The following is a 7,757-nucleotide window of genomic DNA, read 5'->3' as shown; positions in this document are numbered from 1 at the left end:
AGCCCCACGTGGGACGACCTGATTCCCCTGTGTCTCCCCCAGCGCTTAGAACAGTGCTCGGCACATAGTAAGCGCTTAACAAATACCCACATTATTGTTATTCTCTGGGCCTCAGTCCCCTCATCTGGAAAATGGGGATGAAGACCGTGAGCCCCACGTGAGACGACCTGATTCCCCTGTGTCTCCCCCAGTGCTTAGAACAGTGCTCGGCACATAGTAAGCGCTTAACCAATACCAACGTTATTAACCCATGACCTCTGACTCCCAAACCCAGGCTCTTTCCACTGAGCCACGCTGCCTCCCCCCCCCCCACTTTTTACCCTAAGAGAGGATCCTGTCTCCCCCCCCCCCCCCCCAACGCTTAGACCAGTGCTCTGCACATGGTCAGCGCTGAACAAGTGCCAGGGATCACAGCGAGCGCTTCAGCCCCTGCCCGCCTTTCGGGAGGGGGACGGGCCCGGAGGCCCCGCTGCCATGGCAACGCGCAGGCGCGGGGGACCCCCCTCCCCAGCCCGCCGCGCTGCCATGGCAACGCGCATGCGCGCCCCCCCCCCCGCCCGGGGCGCGCGCGCGCCTCCCCCCTCCGCCCTCCCAGAATCCCGCGCTTCTGAGGCCACGAGGGCCGAGCAGGACCAGCCGCCGCCGCCGCCCCCCCCCCCCCCCAAAAGCCCCCCGAAACCCCCCGAAACCTCGCACCCCGAGCCTTCCCCGCCAAGCCCAACGCACGGTGAGTGTCCGCGTCCTCCTGTCCTCCTGTCCGCCGGCGCCTCTCCCCGCCCGCTGCATGATGCAACACCCCCCCCCCCCCTTGAGTACTCTCTCCTCGGCGCTTAACTCTCTGCAAAGCGCTGGGCCCCCTCTCCCCCCCCCCATCACACAGCTTGAGCTGAAGGACAACCCCCCGAACCACCCCCCCCCCCCCGGCCTCAGCTCCGTCCATCTGGCTGACCCCGCATCCTCACCTTTCACCCTAAAGGGAGTTTCTTCCCTCCCCCCCCCAACTCAACTTTAACCTCCTAGCTTCACCTTTCACCTCCGGGATTCCCCCCCCCCCCGCCCCCATTTCACCTTCAGTATCTGGGTGTTTATCACTTTTAACCACGTGGATTCCCCCCCCCCCCCCATCTCACCTTTAACCACCTGGTTATATCCCCTTCAGCTTCACCTTTTGCCCTAGAGCCCCCCGCCCCCATCTCATCTTTAGCCATCTGGACCCCTCCCCCGCATATCACCTTTTACCATAGAGCCCCCTCCATCTCACCTTTAACCAACTGGCCCCCCTCATCTCACCTTTCACCATAAAGAGAGCCCCCCCAATCTCACCTTTTACCATAGAGAGCCCCCCCCAGTCTCACCTCTTACTATAAAGAATACCCCCCCCCCCCAAATCTCACCTTTAACCGTCTGGACACCCCCCCCCCCATCTCACCTTTTACCCTAAGGAGAGCCCCCCAATCTCACCTTTTACCACATCTCACCTTTTACCATAAAGAGAGGCCCCCCCAATCTCACCTTTTACCATAGAGAGCCCCCCCAGTCTCACCTCTTACTATAAAGAGAGCCCCCCCCCCCCAAATCTCACCTTTAACCGTCTGGACACCCCCCCCATCTCACCTTTTACCCTAAGGAGAGCCCCCCAATCTCACCTTTTACCATATCGAGCCCCCCCCAACTCACCTCTTACCATAAAGACCCCCCCCATCTCACCTTTTACCATAAAGAGAGCACCCCTAATCTCACCTTTTACCTTAAGAGAGCCCCCCCTAATCTCACCTCTTACCATAAAGACCCCCCATCTCACCTTTTACCATAAAGAGAGCCCCCCTAATCTCACCTTTTACCTTAAGAGAGCCCCCCCATCTCACCTTTTACCATATCGAGCCCCCCCCCAACTCACCTCTTACCATAAAGACCCCCCCATCTCACCTTTTACCATAAAGAGAGCTTCCCCCCATCTCACCTTTTACCATAAGGAGACCCCCCCCACACTAATCTCACTTTGAACCTCCTGGATACCCCCCGCCCCCAATCTCACCTTTACCTGGATAACCCCTTCACCTCCCCCTTTTGTCATAAGGACAGCTCTCTTCCCCTCCCCGTCTTCCCCTCTCACCATAAGGCCGGCCGCCCCCCTTCCTCCCCTCTCACCATGTGGACAGCCTCCCCGGCCAGGCCCCGGGGTCACGCGACGCCCGGACCACCCCAGACTACCCCACGGAGGCCCGGCAGCCGCCCCCGCCCGCCCGCAGGAAGGGCCGCCCCCTCCCCGGAAAGCCCCGCCGACCCGAACGGGACAGGCCTCGCCTCGTGGCCGCCACCGCTTCCCCATTTCTCTACAGGCCGGAGGAGGGAAGCCGAGCGGGGCTGCCAACAGCCAACGTGTGTTAGTCACTCCTGCCCGGCCGCCCGAGGGCCGGTCACTTTCCAGCAAACGGACGACGGGAGCCCGGTCCACCTGCGTCCCTCCTTCCCACCGTCTCGTTGTGATTTCTGTGTTGTCCACAGTCGCAGCAGGGGATGCGTTGAATAGATTCGTACGGTATCATAAAGTAAAACATCCCACCCACGGGGCCGCTCGGATAAAAGACCCTCCGCGCCTTCCCGTGACGTTCCCGGGGTGACTCTCGGCGACTCTCGGGATCGTGTCTGTGGTGGCCCCCCTCCCTGCTCTAGAAACCAAAACGCTGATGTCCCACCATGGCGGTTAAAAGCCGCCACGGGATGAACGTGAACAGGGCGTGAGCGTGACGTCGGAATTTAGGATTCTTTTCAAGACACGGTTAAAAGTAGTCTGGAAGGAGGATTGGGGATCAGACACGTTTGATATGATTAGGTTAGGAAGTGGGTATGTCGGGGTGTTTTTCGGGGGAAGCAGGGCAGGTGCTTTTGTTTAATAAGCGCTTACTATGAGCTGGGCACTCTGCTAAACCCAGGAGTAGATGCCAGGTCATCTGGTTGGGCACAGTCCCTGTGTCGTGGGAATCCCGGTCTTAATCCCCATTTTACAGGTGAGGTAACTGAGGCCCAGAGAAGTAAAGTAACTTGCCCAAGGTCCCAGAGCGGACGAGGCGGGACCAGGACTAGTACCCCGGTCCTTCCGCCTTCCAGGCCTGTGCTCTTTCCGTTAGCCCACACTGCTGCTCGCATTTTTTTATTTTTGCCTGGGAACGGGAACGGTTTCATCAGGAGCTTGACTCTGAAGTGTTTGTTGTTGAGTGGCCTTGCACCCTCGTACCGCCTGAAAGAGAACAGAAATGTATAGTTCCTAACCCCAAAGGATTTATGTCGTCGACGAGTATGGTGCCTCTGGTCCGGGGACCCACAGGTTGGTGGAGGGCTTTGTGGAATTTCAAGAATCCGGGCAAGAAACGTGTCTGCTAACTCTGTTACATTGCACTCTCCCAAGCGCTTAGTACACTGCTCTGCCCACAGTAAGAAGAAGCGGGGTGGCCTAGTGGCAAGAGCACAGGCCTGGGAGTCCGAAAGACTTGCGTTCTAGTCCAGCCTGTGCCAATAGCTTGCTGTGTGACCTTGGGAAAGTCACTTCTGTGCCTGAATTTCCTCACCTGTAAACTGGGAATGCCTGGTAGATTGATTCTCCCTCCTACAGTTTTTGACACGTAGTAAAGCTTAATAGATAATCATAGAAAAAAGCAGTAAGTGCTCAATAAATAGGATAAATGTGATTGGTTGGAAGTTCTCCGGGTCTGCTCTATTCTACCCATCCTGGACCAGTCCTTTAGTGACTGTTTTCTTCGCCTGAGTGTGTCTGGTGGAGACGCTTGATCTCATCCAACGCAAATTGGCATTTCTGTTGTATTTGAAACGGAAAGAGAGCGGGGAGATTATTTTCCCATTCCCCACTCTATTTCTCTCCCTAGTCTTAAAGCCTTGTGGCCAACCTTTGTGGTTGAAGGTGCTGCTTCGGAGAGTGAAGTGGCTCGTAGGTGCGACAGGAAGGTCTGACGGTCAGTTCTCCTATAACACGAGGGCGGCGGGCTCAAAGAACCCCACGTTAAGGTAAACTTGCTGTCTAGGGGCACACGCGCCGAGCGACCCCGTGACCTGGTGTCCAGCTTTCCTTCCGGCTCGGGTTCTCTTCCCCAGCAGTGCACTCTCCAAAGCGCATGGAGAAAACGCCCCCTTGGAGGGGACTGGTGTCGGAGTCATTCATTCAATTCAGTCGTATTTATTGAGCACTTACTGTGTGCAGAGCACTGTGCTAAGCACTTGAGAGAGTACAATACCACAGTAAACACGCCGGGCACACTTCCAAGGGGGTCCTCGGCCATGCTCCAGGACCACCTATCCGGGTAGAGCTCTCTACCCAGGTAGGCTGGGAGAGAGGAGACTGAGATTGGGGCATGTTAACCCCCACCCCCCCCCCCCAAAACCCCCCCCCAAAATACCCCTTGCTCCACTGCTCATAATAATGATGGTATTTGTAAAGTGTCTACTGTGTGCCAAGCCCCGTTCTAAGCTCCTGAGGTAGATACAAGGTAATCAGGTTGTCCCACTTGGGGCTCACAGTCTTAATCCCCATTTTACAGATGAGGTAACTGAGGCACAGAGAAGTTAAGTGGCTCTCCCAGAGACACACAACTGATAAGTGGCAGAGCCGGGATTAGAACCCACGACCTCTGACTCCCAAACCAGTGGTCTTTCCGCTAAGCCACGCCGCTTCTCCAGCCACGCTGCTCATCCCAGTGCTGTGGGAGACAGAACTCCGGGGTGACCCCCCTCTGCCTCTCCCCGCCAACTGGGCATCCCTCAAGGTTCAGTCCTGGGTCCCCTTTCAGTTTTCCATCTACACCCACTCCCTCGGAGAACCCATTCGCTCCCGTGGCTTCAACCCTCACCTCTCTGCGGCTAACACCCGACTCTGATCCTTCTCCCTCCCTGCAGTCTCTCATTTCCTCCCGTCTTCGAGACATCTCTACCGGGATGTCCCGCCCGTCACCTCAAACTTACCGTGTCCAAAACAGAGTTCCTCATCTTCCCGCCCAAACCCTGTCGTCCCCGACTGTCCCATCGCTGTAGACGGCACCTCACGAGGCGTTACCCTTGACTCCCGCCTCTCGTTCAACCCACCATCGCTAAACCCCGTTGGTTTCAGCCTTCGCGACATCGCTAAAAGCCGCCCTCCCCCTCCACTCTGCCGCAACGTTAATACGCTCGCGTACCCTGCTGCACCTCGATTGCTGTATCGGCTTCCTTGCTGACCTTCGTGTCTCCCGTCTCCAGTCCATACTTCACTCTGCTGCCGGCATCATTTTTCTTCCAAAACAGCCAGGCCACGTCTTCCCACTCCTCGGGAACCTCCGGCGATTGCCCACCCGCCTCTGCGTCAGATAGAAATTCCTTACCACTGGCTTTAAAGCACTCGATCACCTCTCCTCCTCTTACCTCACCTCGCTGCTCTCTTGCTTCAGCCCGGCCCACGCGCTCGCTTCTCCAGTGCCAACCTCCTCACCTTGATCTCATCTGTCTCACCGCCGACCTCTCGCCCACGTCCTGTCTCTGGCCTAGAAGAGACACTCACTTTCCCCACCTTCAAAGCCTTATTGCCAAGCAGCCTTCCCTGACTGAGCGCTCACTTCCTTTTCTCCCACTCCTTTCTCCATTGCCCTTATCTGCTCCCTCATTCGCCTCCCCCCGCTTCCCAGTTCCCGAGCGCTTACGGCCGTACTTGTAATTTATTATACCAGCGTCCGTCTCCCCCTCTAGACCGGGAGCCCCATGTGGGCAGGGAACGTGCCTGCCGACTCCGTTATGGTGCACCCTCCCAGGCGCTCAGTACGGTGCTCCGCGTACAGTAAGCGCTCAGTAAATACAGTTGTCTGACTCCCGATCCCACGCATGCCCGGAAGAGGAGGGGGGCGGGGGTGGTGCCGGGCCCCACCTCTCCCCGGAGAGGTTTCCCGTTCAGGGGTTGGGGGAGGTGGAAGAGAGGAGGGTTCTTGAGCAGGGGGGGAGCTACGGCCCCATTCCCCCTCTGTTAGGCTCGATTTCCCAGAGCCCTCGGGGTCCTACTCTTGATTTCCCAGCGGCCTCGTGTGCTCACGCTCACCCGAGGGGCCGGTCTTCCCCCACTCGTCTGGCAGAACACTTCCTTCCCCCAGAGGTCCCAGCTCGGTCAGGGGGGCAGGGGCTCGGCCCGTCCTGCATTGCCGGGGGTCTTCCCCAAGGCAACGCCCCCTTCCCCGGCCACGGCGGTAACTCCGCATCCGCTCCCCGCTTTCAAATAGATGAGAACTCGGGGCAGGACGGCGGCCGCCCGTTCAGGCCCGGAGAGGGCCTCTCTCCGGGGGAGGGTGGTTGTAAACCGAGAGTTGGGTTTGTAAGATGTCCAGAAATACCTTGTGCTCGCCCCACCCAGGCCCCTGGAAACTCCGCACTCTTCCAAGGATGGTTAAGACGCTCCCCGCCCTCGAGCTCGCGGTCTAGCATGGACTCGCTCTCCTGGCCGGGAAGGCGGCAGAGGAGGCCCGGCCCCTTCAGCTGCTCTCGGGAAAGCGGCCCGATCTCCCTCGACTTGATTTTCACTCCCCTTCTGCTGTTTTTGCCCCTTAGGTATCGGGAGAGGAGACTCGGAGAGCCTCGGATTCGAAGCGCCCAGTCTCATCCGGTTGGTTTGATTTATTTTCCCCTCTTGCTCGGCTCCTGAATGTAAGGATGCTGGCCTGCCAGTCCTACCCCCCCTCGCCTCCTCCCCCCCACCTCCGGGAGAGGGGGGCACCCGCTTGCCTGCCCTGCCCACCCCAAACCCGCCGGGACCCCCTCCCGGGGCAGGCCCCTTGAGGTGGGGCTCTTCAAAGGGACCTTTTGAAGTCCCAACGTTTCCTTTCCTGAAAAGAAGGGAAACTGAAAAGAAAACTTCTTGTTCCTTGCCAACAATGCGCTCCCGGATCAAAGGGGGATGGAGCTTATAAGCAGGGCCTCGCCGCGTCCACCTCGAAAGAGGTACACGGCGAATGCTGGGAGCCGGCCGCCAGCCGAACTGAGCGGGACCGCCGAACCCGTCGGGACGGCCGCGTCGGGTGAGATGGTCACCGAGGTCCGGGGTCCTGCCGCACCGGCCCCGGAGAGGCGCGCTTCGGGTTACCCTCTCTCTTAACTTCATTCTGTCTCTTTTGTGTGTGCGCTCGGCGGGGTTGAAAATGTTTGAAAATGCCCTGGGCTGAAATGGCAGTGTTTTTAACAGGCGCAGAGAACGTGACCCCGCGTCACCTGATCCGTTGTAATTCGGCAGGGAGTTTTAGCGGCCAGGTTGATGGAAGCATCTGTCTCCGGTTGGCCTGGTTCTCACCTGATGTCCAGATGGGGAAACTGAGGCTCAGAGCGGTTAAGGAGCGGTGCCGACAGTCCAGAAGAGTAGCCCACCCTGTGGGGTGGGAGTCAAACAGAGCCCCCCCTCCCCCCTCAAGCTGGATTGTGGTCGGGACACACTCCCCTGATTGATCCCAGCTCTCTTCTGTAAAATGGCTTTTTCCAATCTCGGCAGTGGAGGGGCACCGTCGTCCTTGAAATTACTGAAGGAATTTCTGCTGTCCAGCCTTTCGTTCTCTGCCCTCTTAATTCTGCCGGCTCACGCTTCCCGGTGGCCGTGAGATTTCGGTGTTCCCGTTTGTTCCCTGTTCTTAATCAGTCAGTGATATTTATTGAGCGCTTCCTATGTACAGAGCACTGGACCGAGGGATTACAGGGGAGACGGTGGGCCCGCCGGCCCAGCGAGCTCCCCGTGACCAGGAAACTTG

At 58.3% G+C, this 7,757-nt stretch overlaps 1 protein-coding gene across 1 annotated transcript in view; it reads left to right on the top strand.

The window, feature by feature from the left end:
* Nucleotides 1-672: 672 nt before the first annotated feature.
* Nucleotides 673-7,757, top strand: part of SLC7A1 (solute carrier family 7 member 1) — a 32,415-nt gene continuing 25,330 nt past the window's right edge. The window contains exons 1-2 of the mRNA XM_029048089.2: nucleotides 673-727; nucleotides 6,574-6,628. The gene's annotated coding sequence lies outside the window, so the exon portion shown is untranslated. The remainder of the gene's footprint in view (nucleotides 728-6,573; nucleotides 6,629-7,757) is intronic.

This window comes from Ornithorhynchus anatinus, chromosome 20 (assembly GCF_004115215.2).
Source record: "Ornithorhynchus anatinus isolate Pmale09 chromosome 20, mOrnAna1.pri.v4, whole genome shotgun sequence".
NCBI lineage: Eukaryota > Metazoa > Chordata > Mammalia > Monotremata > Ornithorhynchidae > Ornithorhynchus > Ornithorhynchus anatinus.
The sequence above is the reverse complement of the archived record's forward strand: the minus strand, read 5'-3'. Positions and strand labels throughout refer to the sequence as shown.